This window comes from Equus asinus, chromosome 10 (assembly GCF_041296235.1).
Source record: "Equus asinus isolate D_3611 breed Donkey chromosome 10, EquAss-T2T_v2, whole genome shotgun sequence".
NCBI classification, from domain to species: Eukaryota; Metazoa; Chordata; class Mammalia; order Perissodactyla; family Equidae; genus Equus; species Equus asinus.
In genome coordinates this window covers 15,148,128-15,166,368 of record NC_091799.1, presented here as the reverse complement: position 1 = coordinate 15,166,368, position 18,241 = coordinate 15,148,128, and the positions used below count along the sequence as shown (strand labels likewise).

Here is an 18,241-nt window from a genome sequence, read left to right as displayed (position 1 = left end):
TAGGAGTGGGGAGGGCTCCGGGAGTTGGGAGAATAGAGTTCTTTTAGTGTGGGTAAGGTCTTTGTAATGTTGGTTTATTATAAATAATCAATGAATAATATTAGTGTATTTGCATTGAGGGCACATGTTCCTCTTTTCTCCCTTACTGAGATGACAGGTTGGCACATCTGTGAAGGCCCCTGGGGAACACCGGGCTCTTATTTTCGGGTGGTCCTTTGTCGTTATTTCAGACCTGGTCTTGCCTGTTTGGCGGCCCAGTGTCCTGGGTTTCCTCTGGTGCCTGAGGCTTGGAGAATAAATAGGTGTGGGTTCTTGAGGTATAGTCCTTTGGGCTCTGTTTTGGGTCATTTAAACCAACTCAGCCCTTCTAGCCCCTCTGCCTTCAGTATATTTGGATTTGTTTATTTACTTTCATCCAAGAGAGGGTGAATTTGTGGGGGCTGAGTTGATGCGCCGTGTCTGTATGAGCAAACACACTGCCGCCCGTGGCTCAGCTCTGAGATGATATGGTAGAGGGAGAAGAGCAAGGAGTGACCTTGGCCTGTTACTGCACCTCGCAGCCTTGGTTTCCTCCTCTGAGCAGGGCCGGCGGTAAAGACAGCCACCTCAGCGGTTGTTGGCAGGGTCCTCTGCACAGCTGTATTAATATTCAGCCAGCTTGACGGAGTATTTCCTCTCTCCGATTGGAGGGCGGCATTACATCCAGGCGGAATGGTTTGTTGCTAAGGAGTCTCCTTGGGGGCTTCTGAGGAAGCCACTGTTGCCTCTTTTGTGCCTCCTCAAAGTTGAAGGGGGGCAGTGCCACAGTCGGGGAGGGGTTGGAAGAGGAAAGTGGGGTTTTTGTTTGAAGTGGCCTGTGTTCTGTGTCCCTCGGGGTATTTTCTCCTAGGAGGGCATCCGACTCCTGAGTAATTGACCTAATTAAAGGTCTGGGGTCTGCAGCGCTGCTGGTTTCTTTGGGCGTGAAACACCTCTCTCTCTTCCTTCGCCTTTCTTCCTGCCTTTCAGTTCTTTGTCACAAACTAGAAATGTGCTTCATAGAAAAATCAGATGGTACTCAAATACTGGCCCAAGTGTGTAAAGGTACATGTCCTGGCATGTCGGTCGTAGCATTATTTGTCGTAGTGCACGGTTGGAAATAGTTTACGTGTCTACTTGTCGGGCAGTGGGAAAGCAGTGTGGCGCAGCTACGCAGTGAGATACCATGTAGGCATTAAAAAGAATGAGGCAGAGCAGGATGTGTTTTCTTGGAAAGATGACCAGAGCATAATAAGAGAAGAAAGCAAGCTGAAGCATAATGTAGTAACTTCCCACAGGTCTAGATGAAAGTTGAAGACACTGTGGATAGGTTTATGCTAGCTGAGAAAGCAAGCATGGAGGGCATCTACCGTGTTAACAGCGGTTACCTTTTGAGTTGGACTGATTTGCACACTTTAGTATCATTTGAATTTGTTATGCTGTATGTGTATTAGTAACGTGTATTAGTTACAAGGATAACTGATTACAAAGGTTACCCGTATAAATTTGAAAAACAGACACACCTGTGGGGGGTGGTCTGGGTCAGGACTGAGTGGCTGGTGCATTATTGGCTCTTTCCTGGCAAGAGCTTTGCCTGGGACCCTTAATTTGCTCAGACCCATCCCGAGTGCCCTGGCCCCTGGTGCTGGGGCCCCTACGGTTCACGTTTTTCCAGCGGATTCTGTCACCTGTCTCTGTTTATGTGTCAGTGGCCCTTGGAAACTTCTTTTTGATCTGGTTAGAAGGAACAATCCGATACAAATGCTGTCTCCAATTTCTGTTCTCTGCTAAATCGGATTTTACCACACAGAACGGAGGTTTTGGTGGCATTTGCAGGGTACTTCTCACTTGATAATTCACCAATATTAGGAGGTGGAAAAGGAAGGAGAAACTGAAATAGAGCTATGTGTCTTATATGTTCCTTTTATTTGCCAAGTCCCTGGTCACTTTTGACCTTGGAGAGCGAGGCCTACATGTGGCACATCTGTCCAGCTGTCCATCCCCTGCTGTGTATGGAAATTGTCTTTTTTTTTTTGCTTGCTAAATTAACTGCATATTCAAAAGATAAGGTAGGCCAGTAACTCTTTGCAGACTGCAAATGGATTGCTAGCCAGAGTCCTCTGCAGGCTTCATTCAGCCCGAGCCTGTGTGCTTGGGAGCTAGGTGGTGGGGACTGACCCCACCGCCCAGGGAGAAAGGAGCCATAACAGAGTTTAAGTTGGTCAGGAGTTACCACAAGGGTCACTGGGACCATCCAGCAAGTGCTGTGCTTGGGGAGACTCAAGACACCCCTGTGGGTGAGGAGCCCAGAGCTGGTGCACACCCTGGGGCCACGGGACCCTGTATCACAGTCGAGTTCCTCCCCTGATGCAGTGCCGGCTCAGACTGTCCCTGTCCCCAGGCCAGACTTGCCCTGCACGTTCGCCACAGCCCCGGGAGTACTGGCAGAGCCTGGGAGTACTGTGGGCATTTTATCCTGGGCCTCAGGGCCCCTGGATGGCCCTGTGGGCATTCTCTGGGGCCCACAGGTGGCCCTCATAATTACAGTAGCATGGCTTGTTTCCCTTGTGCCCACTGAGTGCCCGTACTTCCAGAGCAGACCTGGATGTCAGGCTGACCTGGGTTCAAGTTCAGGCTTTGCAGTGCCCTAACTTGATGGTAGTGACCTTAGGCCAGTCGTTTAATGTCACTGAGCCTTCGTGTCTTGTCTATAAAGTGAGGGTGCAAATACCTTTTGGTGGTTTATCGCTTTTGTTTCTTGTTTCAAAGAACTCCTATGTTTAAATTGTTTTATTCAAATTACTTTTCATTAAATTACTTTTGGCTTTTTCTTCATTAGTTGTTTCTGCTTTCCTTCGCGTTCAATTCTCTTTTCTGACTTCTTAAATTGGATGCTTGATTTTACTTTGTTCTTTTCTGTTAGGAATTTAAAGTTTTTAGATTATTAAATTTCCTCTGAGTACAAATTTGTCTTTGTTTTAAAAAGTTTGCGTGTGGAGTGTTCTTTTCTTTATTTATGCTATTTTCTAGGTATTCTGCAGCCATGGTTTTGAATTCCCCTTTGATTCAAAAGTGTTTTAATAGAGTTTTAGGTTTTCCAACTGATAGGGTTATTTTTACTTCTACTTTCACTATGTTTTGTTTTATTGCACTCTGGTCAGAGATTTTTGCTTTTCAGAATTTGGGATTTTCCTTAAAGTCTCATATATCACTTTTTGAACATGTTTGCTGATCTGCCTTAATCATTTCATCTATCATCTCTATTTGAGTAGGCTTGATTTATTAAGGTGTAACGATTTCTCTTTTTATTTTTGGGGAAGATTAGCCCTGAGCTAACATCTGCCATCAATCCTCCTCTTTTTGCTGGGGAAGAGTGGCCCTGAGCTAACGTCTGTGCCCATCTTCCTGTATTTTATATGTAGGATGCCTGCCACAGCATGGCTTGATAAATGGTGCATAGATGCACTCCTGGGATCGAAACCAGTGAACCACGTGGGCCCCCAAAGCAGACCATGTGAATTTAATTGCTACGCCACTGGGCTGGCCCTGAGATTTCTGTTTTTTCCAATCTTATAATAATTTCTTTTTTCATTTTAAAGTTACTGTGCATATGTAAGTTCACACAAAGTTATATTTTCATTATAGATTGTCCCCGACCCTTATAAAATGATGCTCTCTTTTGTATCTGGCTTATTTCATTCGCTATTGTATTTGTGAGTTTTATCTATGTAGTTGTGTATGAGTTTGTTCTTTCTCGTTGAATGGAATTGCATTACGTGAATATAATATTTATTCATTCTAGTGGTGATAGACTTTTAGGTTGTTTCCGTTTTGAGCCATTCTGAATAATGCTGCCATTGACATTCTTACAGTGTCCTTCCTTGCGTGTGTGTACATGCTCTGTTGGGTGTACACGCAGGAGGGGAATTGCTGGGTCTCAGGGTACGCTTATGTTGAGCTTTAGTAGGCGGCTGCCAATTTTCCAGTGATTCTACCACTTGCCCTGCCCACCAGCAGTGCACGAGAGTTGCCCTTGATCCGCATACTCGCCAGCCCTTAGTGTTGTGAAGATGTTGGTTCCCCCCAAATTGATCCCTAGATTCCGTATAATTCTGATTAAAATCCCAGCAGGCTTTTCTTTTGTTGTTGTTTTGTTTGGAAATTGACAAACTGATTCTGACATTTGTGTGAAAATGCAAAGGGCCAGGAATAATCAAAGCTTGAAGAGGGACAGAGCTGAAGGACTTAACCTACTAGATGTCGAGACAGCACAATGTAAGGATGTTAAGGTGGCACAGTGTTGGCAAAAGGACAGACAAACAGGCCGATAGAATAGAATAGAAATCTTGAAACAGACTGCACATAGTTTATGACAAAGGGAAAAGAAGGCGTTTTCAAAAAGGTACTGGGAAAATTGGATTCTCTGTATAGGAAAAAAAATGAATCTCCTACCTCAAATCATATCCAGAATCAGTTTTAGATAGATTATAGAGCTAAACATGAAAGATAAAACAATGAAGCTTCTAGAAGAAAACATAGAATATCCTTATGATCATGGAGAAGACAAAATTCCTTAAATAGGACGCAGAAAGCACTACCAAAATAGAAAAGATTGATATCGAACTACGTTAAAACTTGTATCTTCTACTTTTTTACAAATGCTCTAATAAAGTGCAACAAATGCTATTTTCTGATTGCCCAGATACGTCAGATAATCCGTCAGTTCCATTGCTCCCCTGGAAGCCTTTGTCCTGCTCTCTTCAGGCCCAGTTCCTCTCTTGCCCGTAGCACAGCTTCCATGTGGGGCTTCCTTTGCTTGTCATTTCTGCGGCTTGTCTTTGTCCCTGTGTTGGAGCTCTCGTTCTGTGGATCCTATGTTGTATCTGGTAATTTGAGCATCAAATAATGGCAACTATCTTAAGCCGCCTTAAACAATAAGGACGTTTATTGACTCAAGTAAGTGGAAGTCCAGAGGTGGGCAGGTTTCTGATTGGTTGGTCCAGTGGTTCCATGTTGTCATTAAGGAACCAGGTGTCCTGTTTGTCTGGGTGAGTCACGTACACATTCTGAGCCAATCACCAGCAAGGGGGATGGGTTTCTCTTACACCAGGCAGGCCCCCTCCACCTCAGCTGGGTGTGGGTCCAGCCACCTCAGGCCCGCCCCAGGCCCCTGTGCTGCCGTGCGAAGAGAAGAGAGAACTTCCTGTAAGAAGGAGGAGGGGAGAATTAGCTGCTGGCAGGCGGGAATGACCGCTGTGACATTTGCCTCTGTCTTGCTTGTTAGAGCATATTCCCCTGCAACTTTCTGAGAAGGTAAATGTTTTGAGTCCTTGTGTGAATCTGAAAAAATCTTTTTTTAATCCCCACCCTTGACTTGGTCAGCTGACTATTGGATTCTGGACTGAAAGTCATTTCCCAGGGAAGGGAATGATGCTGGTAGAAGCTCATCATTGTTGCTCATGAGAAGTCATTGTTGTTCTGTCCCGCGACCTTTCTTAGGGGCAAGGCTGCGCTCTCAGAAGCTTTTGGGTTCTTGTCTTTATCCCCAACGTACTGAGGTTTCATGATATCCCTCGTGTTCTTTTTACACCCGTGTTCTGAGGCCTTGTTGGGCCCTTGCAAATCTTGGGTACTTCAACTCTGGGAATTTTTCTTGTGGTTTTTATTTGATAATTTCTTCCCCTCCTTTTTTTTCTCTGTTTCTGGAACTCCTAGTTAAATTTGAACTCCTGGATTAATCCTTTAATTGGGAGGCGGGGGGTGGCTAGCATTCATTTCCTTGTTAATATTTCTGAAATTTGCTTGACTTTCATCTTCCATCTCTTCTATTGAATTAAAATTTAAAAGTTTTTTAGAATAGTTTGGATTTACAGAAATGTTGGAGTTCCCATATACCTTGCTCCCAGTTTCCCCTGTTAGACATTTTACATTAGCATGGTACATTTGTACCAACTAATTAACCAATATTGATACATGATTATTAACTAAAGTCTATACGTTATTCACATTTCATTGGTTTCTGCCTAATGTCCTTTTTCTGTTCCAGGATACCACATTTAGTTGTCGTGTCTCTTAGGTTCCTCTAGCCTGTGACAGCCGCCAGACTTTCCTTGTTTCTGAGGGCTTTGACAGTTTTGAGGAATTCTGGTCAGGTATTTTGTAGAATGCCCTTTAATCGGGATTTGTCTGATATTTTTCTCATGATTAACCTGAGGTCATGGGGTTTTGGCTATCATGTGCTTAATTCTTCCTAGGGCTTTTTCTTTCTTTCTTTCTTTCTTTTAATTAAAGATTGGCACCTGAGCTAACAACTGTTGCCAATCTTTTTTTTTCTGCCTTTTCTCTCCAAAGCTCCCCAGTACGTAGTTGTATATTTTAGTTGTGGGTCCTTCTAGTTGTGGCACGTGGGATGCTGCCTCAGCGTGGCCTGACCAGCAGTGCCATGTCCACACCCAGAATCCAACCAGCGAAACCCTGGGCTGCCGCAGCGCGTGCAAGCTTAACCACTAAGCCGTGGGGCCGGCCCCCTAGGGCTTTTTCTTGTTTTCTGATTGTCCCTTAAGAAAAAAAAATCCTGGTTTTGTTTTTTTTGCATGGGTGCAGTACCTTCTCTTAGTTTTCTGAGGATATTAATTTTATGTTACATATCTTTTCCTTTCGTTCCTGGCGTTGTCTGTTTCCTCCAGGTTCTTCTGTGTGTCTCTTTGGTATCTGTCCTTTAGTTGTGGTCTCTCAGGTGTCTGTGGTCTTGGGCACGTGCAGTGATTAGAAACTGGATAGTGGGTCACTGGGAGCTCTTTTGCTGTCGAGTGGGTGGATGGGAGGCCGGCCTTTTTTCTTCAGCCCCAAGTATAGATGTCTATAGGTTTTCTGTAGACGACTCCATCTTTGCCTGGGGTCTGGAGAGAGGGGCGCATGTTTGTCTGCCACCCTCTGTGAGGCCAGCAGCAGAGGGACCCGAGGGTCCTGGGGTTTGCTACTCAGATTTTGTTTCAGCTTCTTTCCTCACCCCCACCCACTTTGACCCTGGTGTTCTCAAGTCTAGACTTCTCTTATTTAATTTATCCGGAACGGGGTGTGGAGGGGAGGTGATGGGGAGGCCAGTGTTACCCGTGCAGCCTTTCAACAGGTCCTCCCACCTTTAAAGCCTCACCGGGGCCCCGTCTTACAAGGCGCCTCCTGAGCTCCCTGATGTTTTGGGGGTCAGTGGGAGGTTTGCTGCCCTGCGCTCCTCAGTTTGTAGGATCCTTCAGTCTGCTAAATCTCTTGCCACTCGTGTCTGTTCTTTGTCTGCCGAAACCATCCCTATCTTTTGGGTTCTCTTTGTCCTTTATGTTCATTTTAGGGGGTTTTGGAAGGGTGAGCTGTAAGTGCCTGTGGTCCTTCTGCCATATTAGGCAGAACCTCCCTGTATTCTAAATAGTGTTTCTATGAATTGATTGAAAGTAAATTAAGGGCCACTTCTGGGGAGGCTGTGTGTCGTATTTGTGTACATGTATGTTTGAGTAACCGTTGGTAAGCACATTTGTCAGTTACACCACTCTGCTCTTCTCACGGATCGGTCCCCCGTGTCGTTTTGTGTTGGAACATCTAGAGCTACCTTTGCTGGAGCGGCTGCGGAGCACTCTGAGTCCCAGAAGAAAGGGCAGGTGGGGGTTCTGGTCGTTTGTCACTCCTTCCTTACGTTTGTGGGGAGTGAACTCTGCCCTTCCCCTCTGGAGCTCCTGAGAAGGGAGGGGGGCCTGGAGGTGCTCAGGTGCCTGGGAGCCACGACTTGGGGACGAGAGAAGTCCCTGTGCCCGTCTGTGGAATTCCTCCTCTGTGCCTCTGAGTGCTCCATTAGGGGTGTTTGTATCACACCTTGTGACTGTTATCTCTGTCCTTCCAGCAACCTTCTAAAGTAGATACTCTGCCCCCGCTGTGCAGAAGAGCAAACGTAAATGGCTGAGGTGGCGTTTGGGCTCCTCCCATTTTGGCCGTTTGTGCGTAGAGAGAGCCGCTGCCCGCAGGAGGGCACGCGTCCTCGGCAGGGAGTTTGAACAGCCCCGTCAGCAGGGGCTGGTATTTGGTAGACGATAGAACCGGACTCTGCCTCCCCACCCTCCTGCGTGCTTTCAGCAGCGAGTCTCTGAGAACACGAGGTTTGGCAAGGTGGGAGGGCCGCCTTCTCCTGGGCCAGAGAAGGGCACTGCCCATTCATCCTCCCTCTGCTCTGGTGCCAGATTCTAGCTGCTACAGATGACGTTCCTACGGGGAAGGCCGTGGGTGTGAACAGTCGCTGTGCTGCGGGGCCCGAGTGCTTGTCCTGGGCCTCTTTGCAGTCCTTTCTGAGCTTTCCTTCAAACCATTTTCTGGGGGCTGGCCCCCTGGCTGAGTGGTTAAAGTTCCACATGCTCCGCTTCAGTGGCCCAGATTAGTGGGTTTGGATGCTGGGCGTGGACCTACTCCACTCGTCAGCCATGCTGTGGAGGCCTCCCACATACAAAGTGGAGGAAGAGTGGCACAGATGTGAGCTCAGGGCTAATCTTCCTCAGCAGAAAAACCCCCCAAAAATTGTGTTTTTAAACAAATAGCAAATCTTTTTGGAATTTATGTACAGTGTTTTATGACCTTCATTGCTGGACTCTTTTGAAATAGGAAACAAAAACACAATAGGACAGAGTAGCAAGAGACAGATAATTAGTATTGCAACATGGTGGCCCCAGAATTTAAGTGACTTGTGCTGGTGAAGAAAGATCCATCAGTGTAGCTGGGAGCTGGGCTGCGGGTGATAATTTTTCTTGAGGCTTTACAGTTTTTCTCTACCAAGCATTTCTCTACCAACATTTTTTGTTACTAAAAAATGTTCCGGGTAAACAAATGAGCAGGACTGGGCTCTTGCACCTCCAGGAAGGGTCTGTTGCAGCCCCAGGGTGTGATTGCCGGGAATAACCGTGCTTATGGTCCTGAAGTGGGAAACCTTGAAACTGGGGCAGTTTCTTGTTGTTTAAAATGTGGTCACAGCGGAGTGTTTACCTCAGGAGGGTTTTCTGAGAATTAAAGTGCATCTCTGTCTCCTGAGAGTTAATTAAAGGGGTCTGCCGGCAGATCCTAAACATCTGTGATTTTATGCTCATGGTTTTGAAGATCTCTCTGCCTCATACTGCTTAGGCTGTGATGCGCCAAAGTGGGGACAGATCTCTGGAGCACGGGAGGTGGAAGCACAGGTGCCAGGTGTGTGGGCACCTGGGGCTGTGAGGGCCTGGAGGTGGGTGGGAAATTGGAGGCCACCGTGGTTGCCTAGGAGCCTGGCAGGATGAGGAGTGTTGTAAGGGCGACAATGGGGCTGGGCAGCTGGGAGGTGACGAGTGAAGAGCTGGGCTGAGAGCTGCCGTTGGTGAGAACCTTCTACTGGCGAGTGGGGACTGGGTCACCTGTGTTGTGTTCCTTCTCCCGTTTATTCCTGATGTCAGCCCTGTGAGGTGTGGGTAGCAGTATGTTCATTTCTGTTTAATCCACGAGGAAACAGGCCTAAAGTCACAGCCACTGTGGAGCAGAGGCGAGATGCAAACCACATGTTTTGGAGAGGTGAGACTGGGGGGAAGTCGGGGGGTGGTCCGTGGTGGGATGAGATGGGGTGGCGTTTTGAGGCCAGTGTGTTGGGCTAGAGGGTTTAGACTTGACACTGGAGCAGTAGGATGATGCTGAAGTCTGAGCACCTCTGCAGGATCTCTCTGGTTCTGGCAGAGGAGGGATTGAGGACCCGGTCAGGGAGAGCTGATTCTGCCTGTGGTTCAGGGAGGCAAGGGTGGGGCTTAAAAACCCAGCTGTGCAGGAGAATTGGGGACGGGGAAGTGCTTTGTTCCCCCCTCACCGGCCTTGTTTCTTATTTTTAATTTCTGTTGCTTCCTCTCGGGGGTGTGGCCCTCTTTTGGTGGTGACTTGTATGGACGTTGGGTTACCAGAAACCGCACTCCCATCCTTTTGTTGTTCCCTCACACCTCCTTTTCAAGCAGCTTATTCTTGGAGAGGTGTGTGCTGTGTTCTGCAGGCACCACATACCTTTCTGGCAGAGAGCTCGCTCGCTTGGGCTTCTGCAGGTGGAGTGACTGGATTGTGTCGCAGGCTGTCCAGGCTCTCGCTTTCCAGATGGGAACGGAGAGATGTGGGCGCTCTGTGCTTCTTGCAAGCCACCTCTGCTCTTCTGACTGGTCCCTGTAGGGAGCCTCTGAGAGCTGGAGGTGTGGGGAGTGATTGGTCCCGCTGTGGCAAAGCGAGGCAGCAGAAGTTCCCCTGCAAAACCCGGCCAGGCTGCCCCCGCCCTGGCGCCTACCCCCGCCACGTCCTGGTGCGTGTGTGAAACCTTTTGTTGAATTCTTCTTGCTGTAGTGTATTCCTTTCCTTATCTGTTTCTCCCTTTTGGCTAGGCGTCAGCAAACTGCAGCCCCATATCCGGCCAGCCTCCTGTTTTTGTAAATAAAGTTTTATCGGACCACAGCTGTGTGTTGTGTGTGGCTGTTTTCGCACTTGCAGGGCCTTGGGCAGAGTTGAGTGGTTGCTACGGACGCTGTGTGGCCAGCAGAGCCAAGCTTACCTCCTCTCTCACCCTTCACAGAAAACATTTTGGGAGCCTCCTCCAGGGACTGGGCAGAGTCTCCGTTGTCTCCACCTCCCCAGCACCTGGGAGCTCGGGTGTCTGGCACACAGAGCAGTCCGTAAACATCTGAGGATTTGAAGGGCCTGTGGCACCTCCCTTATGTTAAAGGTGTTTTTTTTGCCAAACACTGGCATGTTGGAGAAGGAGGGCCAGACTTAGTATGGTACCTGCGTTTCATGGCGATGGTTCTTTACGTGTTGGCTGAGACTTCACAAGAGTACTGTCCCATGACCACGTCCTTTCCCGGCCCGCGTGGTTGTTTCCTGAACTGTTTATCCGGCCTGCTCTCAATGTCCGTTCCTGTCAGATCATGCTTTTTGGTATGTTTTGTCCAGCAGTGGGATCTTTCCATTCCTTCTATACAGAGACATTTCACTTTCCTTTCTCTCCACCCCACGTTGGGGACTTCTGCTTCTGTGTCTCATAACCGTGGCACTTATGCTGAGCTCCTACGTCTTCCCCAAGTGACCCTCTGTGCTCTGGGAGGGCGGGCTGGGGCTGGAGCACACTTAGGTCCTTCATCAATGTTGGTGACTGAGGGAAAGAGCCCAGTGGTGATAGGTTCGCATGTATTGGGGGTTGAGGACTACTTGAGAAAGCAGATGATTCTGACCATGTGTTACTGGAATCAGGGAGACCTGTGAAGAGTGAAGGCCTGGATGTAAATCTGGCTGTTGGCAGCATTGGCATAAATAAGATGCTCGTCTTTGAAGACTTTGTCTAATACCGTCATGTGTGCAGTCAGCCAGAAGGCAGCCTTTGAGCCTGGGCTGACTCATGTCAGAGCCAGTGCATCTCTTTCCTGTCTGTGCCCCCTTGCCCATAGGTAAAGCCACAGCAGCCTGGAGTCAGGGTCCCATTGGGCATATAGTCTGCAGGCTAGTGTCCTGCCTGGGCTTCAAGCCTGGCTCTAGCCCTCGGTAGTATTGTGACCTTGAACAAGTTACTTCTCTATCCCAGCTTCACCTTGGTGTCCTCTATAAAGCAGGCTGATGATGGTGGTATCTTCCAGAAAGGGCTGTTGTAAGGAGGTGGAGTGAGGGCACGAGCGTGCTCAGCAGGGTGCCTGGCTCTCAGAAGTGCTGCTGTCCTGTGATTAGCCTTGAATGTGTAGCTGTAGTGGTTCCCGGTGAGTTGCAGGCCATCCAACATCGCCAGGCGTCTGACACTGGCCAGTACCCAAGTGCGGAGTGAAATTAATCCTGTTGCCAGGAAGTGGCCTTTGATAAGGTGGAGTGCAGGGAGATTTTCCTCTGGCGGGCAGATAGCAGACAGGCTCAGTAACCTGTTTGACAGGTGGGACTACTGTCTGGAGAGGCGGGGCTTGGTATTAAGTTGCCTTTGTTGGCGAATCTTCCGTGTTTTTGTTCCAGCAAAGCCCGAGCCTTGAAGCGCTTCTTTGGGTAACTTGACAAAATATGCAGACCTGTACTCGTTTCTAAATGTCCTTTTCTTCACTCCCCAAGGCTATCCTCACGTGCATTTTGGGCTGTGTTTTCCTCCGCCTGATAACAATATTTTCTTTCTGGCCAGTGATTTTCAAAATGCTCCAGGGCCTCAGGGAAGTGCCTCAGGGTGGCTGCTGTGGGAAAGGAGGGGTTACAGGCAGGACTCCTCCAAGCAGGGCACCCTGGCCTTGAGTCTGTTTTATATGTAATACTGAGGATCTAAATTAGATTTGTTTGGGGGGAAAATAAAAACAAAATGAATTCTGTTGCCTACAAAAGGGAGAGAGAGCAGCGTGAAAGCTGTGGCTACAAGCCAGGTTCCGTCTGTGCCCGCCTGCAAGGACCTGGTGCGTCTCTGCCAGTTCTTGTCCCACGGATCCAAGCGTGAGTCGGGCTTGAATGGACACGCCTCTGTCCCACCGTAAATCATGTTCTCTCGCCTCCGCCGGCTTCACGATTCACACCCAGATGTTTGCCTTCACTTCTTTCTGCCATCTGACGAGGCTGGTTGAGCTTAGGGTGTGTGTATGTGCACGTGTGTGGTTTGATGGTTAGAAAGTTAGCAGATATTTGGAAGCTGGTTAAACCCCTGCTAACAGTGCTCCTGGCCAGCGGGCCAGCAGAGCAGCTAGATGGGCGTGGGCGTGGGCCTGGGCAAGGCCCCAGGGTGGCACCGCTTCACTGGAGATGCGCACAACTAGGGAAACCCGAAGGATTATATTTCTATCTTGGATATTTATGCAGTGAAATCTGGCTTAGTGAAAAAACCCTTGCAGATTCTAGGCTAGTGTCTGTAAAGGGCCAGACAGTGAGTAGTTTATGCTTTGTGGGCCGTGTATGGCCTCTGTTGTATATTCCTCTTCGGGCTGACTGTAATTTGCCAACCCCTGTTCTCAGGGAGGATCAGGCCTGGAAGCACCTCCGTCTGTGCTCTTGCGCTGTGGAAGATTAAAATGAACAGGCGTCAGGCTCCCCTCCCCGAAGGTGCTGTTTCTGTAGCATGGAGACTCAGTTGCATTGCCTGTTAGCACCCAGGGTTATAGAATCTAGCTTTATATAGGCGTAGAGAGTCCAGTCCCGGATGTGTGTTAAGAGATGGCTGCTCTGACACTAGGTCATTTGTGATTCCGTGGCTGTGGGTTATTATCATTGATGTGTTTGATTTTAGAACCTGCTGGTACTTGTGGAATCTTGTCTTGGCCCCTCCATTCCGTAGACGGGGAAACTGAGGTCCAAAGAGGTCAATGGTGTGCCCACCGGGTGCAAAACTTAGTTTAAAAATGGGAGGAGGGGCACTCCAAAAACAGCGTGCGGGCTTAGTGCAGGCATTGGTTCAGGTGTCCTGCCTGGCTTGCTGAGGCTCTGGTCACACGCGTGGGGAGCGTGCTGCCCGGAACATCGTCAGTGCTCAGTTATTCACAGAGTCGTTGGATTTACTGGGAGGACAAAGCCCAAGCACCTGTTGCAGCCTGACTGACGTCTCTCAGACATAACAGGTCTTTTTTTTTTTTTAAGATTGGCACCTGAGCTAACATCTGTTGCCAATCTTCTTTTTTTTCCTTCTTCCTCTCCCCCAAAACCCCCCAGTACATAGTTGTATATTCTGGTTGTGGGTTCTTCTAATTGTGGCATGTGGGATGCCACCTCAGTGTGGCCTGATGAGCAGTGCCATGTCCACGCCCAGGATCTGAACCGGCACAACCCTGGGCCACCAAAGTGGAGTGTCTGAACTTAACCACTCCGCCACGGGGCCGCCCCCAGAGTCACAGTTCTAGGAGAAGAATGGCTCCTGTTTGCCCAGAGTTTTTAAAAAGTTTTCTTCAGGGATGCTAGGAAGGGGTTGTGGTCAGGCTTCTGGTGCCAGTGCTTCCTAGGGGTGGGGTGGGGACTGGTTAGTTCTCAGAGAAGCATAGTGTCACCAGGAAGACCCTTGAGAGCTATCTGTGTGTCCACTGTTACCTTTGCCCTCAGGCTCTGGGCGGTGCCGAATCAAAGAAAGATCTGTTTGTATCAGTGAACTGGCAGAAGTTTGGACTAACAGATTTTAAGAACACTTTTTAGCAATATCTATAGAAACAAGTATTTTCTGGTCAAGTTTCAGAACTAAAAGACATTTGATCTTAAAAACAAGCATGTTAAGATTTAATGTGGAAAATTAATGGCCCAGAGTGGCTGGTAAATAATTTTTCCTTCTCTTGCCTTTGTCGATGTGGTTTTTACTTTAGTAAGAACTAGTTATCTGAATTTAGATTAACCATGCTAAATCTGTAATCCTGCAAAGTGTGTGTGTGTGTGTATGTGTGTCGGTAAGTGTGTGTGTGGCTGGGAAGGAGGCACCGCTGGTTTCCTTCAGAGATGTTGGTGGATTCAGGGGTCAGGTGACAGCTGTGGTCGGGGACAGCAGAGATGGAGCTGCACATTAGCGTTTTTCATCACTGTACGGAAGTGAAAGATTCTGGAATGCACTTTGTGTAATTAGCTCTGTGGTGGGTCCTGTCCTGTCCTGTCTGTAGGCTGGACGTTGGCTGGGGGTTGTGTCCAGCTGACCCTCTGCTATATCCCAGACCCGGCTCAGTGCAGGGTGCAGGGTGGTGCCTAATCGGTGTGTTGAATAAATGTGTTAGTTTTGTATTTTGTAGTTACAAGTTACATATTTAGTGGCTTAAAACAAATTTATTCTCTTACGCTTCTGGAGGTCAGAAGTCAGAAACGCGTCTTACTGGGCTAAAATCAAGTTGTCGGCAGGGCTGCACTCCTCCTGGAGGCTCTGGAGGGAGACTCTGTCTCCTTCCCGTTTCCAGTTTCTAGAGGCGCCTGCATTCCTTTGCTCATGGCCTCTTCCACCTTCAAAGAGTATCACTCCAACCTCTGCCACTGTTGTCACACCTCTCTGACTCTGACCCTCCTGCCTTCCTCTTCTGAGGACCCTTGTGATGACATTAGGCCCACGTACATAATCAAGGATCATCTCCCCATCTCAAGATCCTTAATTTAATCACACCTGCAGGATCCCTTCTGCCCATATATAGTCACAGGTGCTGGGCATTGGGACGTCAGCATCTTTGTTACTCAGCATGCCACAGAGTTTGTAAAAAGAGCGCTAAATAGATAGGATCCCACCATAGTCTGCGGAATAGTCTCGTTGGGGCCCAGGGCGGCCACCTGAAAATATCCCACACTGGTATCCAGATTACGTTGAAATAAAGTTACCTGAGAAACAAAAAGGGCATCTTGCCCCTCCTGTCTCTGTCCCCCTGAAAGCAGGAAACAGATCCCCCGTGTGAGAGGGGCTCTCCTCGCGTCCTCTCCAGAGCTGGGGATTTGGGCCCGAGAAGCTGTGTGAGGAAGCTGTGCTGCTCTGCTGCCTGAACTCAGTTGAAATTCTCACTAATTACATACCTCAAACCCAAGTTTCTTTGTCCTGTCATTCCTCACAAGTTTAGTGTTTCTTTGTGTAGAAAGATGTATGTACTGCGTGCTGTGTTCACTCTGGGAGCATCACTTCTCTCTGATCTTCAATACGTACATATTAAATTGGGTTTTCTCTTCTTAATCTGGTCTTGTGTCAATTTTATTATTGGTCGACCCATGAGAACACAAGGCTAGAAGGGGGGATTTCCTCTCCCCGACAGTCTCCGAGTGAATAAAGGACACGTTTGTCCCTCCACCTTGTCACGGGCCCCACGCAGACCCCTGCTTGAGCTGCGAGGCCTCGGCACTGTCCTCTCAGGCTGCCCGTCTGTTTCCCACCTGGAGACCTTTGAAAGTGCTTCTTTGGGGCTTTTCCTTTTAGACCTTGAGTCAGCAAACTGCGTGTGGCATTTTCTTTGTTTTTTTTTTAAACAAATACAGAAGTTGTAAAAAAACAAAAGAAAAAGAAAAATCATCCTTAGCTTGAGGGCCTTAGGGAAACAAGCCATTGGGGGGCCGACCACTGTTTGCGGACCCCTGTTTGAAACTGTCAGCTCTACGAGGCAGGGGCCGCTGGTGGCCGTCACCATGGTGGCATTCTCAAGGGCTTTACTAATAGTATAGTGAGTGTGTGTGTGCCTGTGTGTGAGTAGTGGGGGAGCTTAGGGTTCCTACCCAAATGGTGTTTTCTGTTGGTTTGATTTGACAGAAATGTCTAAAAATTAGACTTAATGGAGAATTTCAAGTTGTTGCACATCTGAGAGCCTGTTAAATGCCAGTCACTGTGACCCAGGTGAGATCCAGTTCCTGTCCCGGAGGGGCTGCAGTCCTGCCGGCGGGAAGGAAGCTGTAATTAGTGACGACTGTTGGGGTGGGGCAGAAACTTCCTGCAGCCGGCTGCTCGGAGGGGGCTTTAAAGAGAAAGGGGTGTGTTGTAGACCTTTGGGCACCCAAGTCAGGATTTGGACACTTGTCTGATTCCCATCCGTGGTCATTACTGTCCTTTGCTCCTGGCACATGGGACAGACCCTGGGGGGTGCTGCTGGCATCGAGTAACCTTGGGAACAGTGAGCCCTTGTGAGGGTTTCTGCCGGTCTGTCGCTTCATCGTGCGGGCACGCTCTGGTTCATTTAGCTTCCTGGAGCTTGGCCACTGAACGCGAGCCTCCTTCCTAGGCGGGAGCTGACTTAACTGGGATCCGGATGAGGAAGGGAGTTAAGTATCCAACTAGGGTGGCTGAAATCGTGTGGTGAGGAGCGGAGCATTTCCCTGAAGAAGAGGTGACCACCTGGGAGGTGACCCCTGCACTTATGTATCCCACTCGCAAGGCTCACCCGTTGGCCTCCATCTCCGTGCATTCTTCATGACCGTTTCCTGATACGAATTGCGTGCTTATCTGTTCCTGCGCCTGAGGTGCTGACTGGCAGATCTTGGATATCAGTCAAGATGTGTGAAATGAATGAAAGCTGGATGTACCTTGTGTTGTATGAGAGCAGGCTTCGTACACGTTTGGCACGGCGCGGGGCTTGGGCTGCGTGGAGGGGTGTGCTGTCAGCATCTCCTGTTCTGCTTTTTTTGGGCCTCAGTTTGTAACTGATCTTTGTTCTCTGTGCTCTTGGAGCATAATATATAGAGTTTTAAAATTGTCTTTGGGTGTGCAAAATGCTTCCCCAGCACACTTGATGTGTGCCTTCTGGCCTGTGTGGCTTCAGAAGAGGGTGAAATGGCAGACCTTACTGCTGCAGCTACCACTGAGGCCTTTTGTTAGTGGATGTTTTTACAGTTATCTCCATTTTGTCATTAAAGACACATTATCAATATGTGTAAATCGATGCTTTAGCTTTCTTTTCCATACATTAATTCCAGTGAGAAATACTGGTTACTCAGACAAGTTTTTCTTTTTCGTGATCAAGTTTAGAACCTGTAGCCGAGGTTGAGTGTAAGAAAAGGCACTGGCCCAGAGTACTCACTGACCTGTATTCACTAAGTATTCAGATGAATGAGTGAGTGAGTAGATGAATGAACTCATGAGGAAAGTGCTGACGGACTCGTAGATACCTGTAGAAAATTAGAAAGTGGCGCAGGGAAGAAGCTTCTTTCTTGGTGGTCTTTTCAAGATTTTCTGTAAGTCGGGGGAGCACATATTGGCGGTGCAGCCCCATGTGGGCTTTCCCTGGGGAGCACTTGCTTTCTGTTTTCCACGTCTGCACCTCGGAGAGCCCTGCCCTCGTTGCCCAAGCTGGTGTTTTCTCTCTGGATGCTGGTTCTTTTATTTTGAAAAGTGTGGGCACCCGACTGTTCCCGAATCATTTACTGGCCTTGGTTGCTCCCTTTGATTTGCTTTTGCTCGTCCTTGAAATGAGCAGCCTTGTGTACGTGGGTTGTGGACCTCCCCTGTTATGCCTGCCTTACTTTTGGTGTGTGTACTGCAAGTGATGAACATTTACTTTTCCATCTTGAAGAGCTGTCCTTGACTTAGAAAGAGGACTGCGTGTGTGAAAGTTTATGTTTCTATGTAGTTGGTGAGCGGTGGGTCCCAGTGATTCAGATGGGGAGAGTTCTTACCGCTTGGGGCTGGGGGTATCTGCACAATGCTCTTTAAATGTGTGCACAACTGCCTCTGCGTGCTAAGGGCATTTTCCTAGGGACAGATTCCAAAACTTTCTTCAGATCTTCAAGGAGACCCACGCTGAAGGATTCAATCCACTGGGTCAGAGGTTCTGGTGCA

At 48.4% G+C, this 18,241-nt stretch overlaps 1 protein-coding gene across 20 annotated transcripts in view; it reads left to right on the top strand.

Annotated features, from left to right (window-relative positions):
* Positions 1-18,241, top strand: part of PRRC2B (proline rich coiled-coil 2B) — a 90,664-nt gene that overhangs the window by 10,448 nt on the left and 61,975 nt on the right. For 2 of the 20 annotated variants that reach the window (XM_070518504.1, XM_070518494.1), the window contains exon 1: positions 9,408-9,585. The exons of 17 other annotated variants lie outside the window; for them this stretch is intronic. The gene's annotated coding sequence lies outside the window, so the exon portion shown is untranslated. Of the gene's footprint in view, positions 1-9,345; positions 9,586-18,241 lie in introns of those variants that run through there. One more of the 20 variants, XM_070518497.1, reaches the window with a different exon arrangement.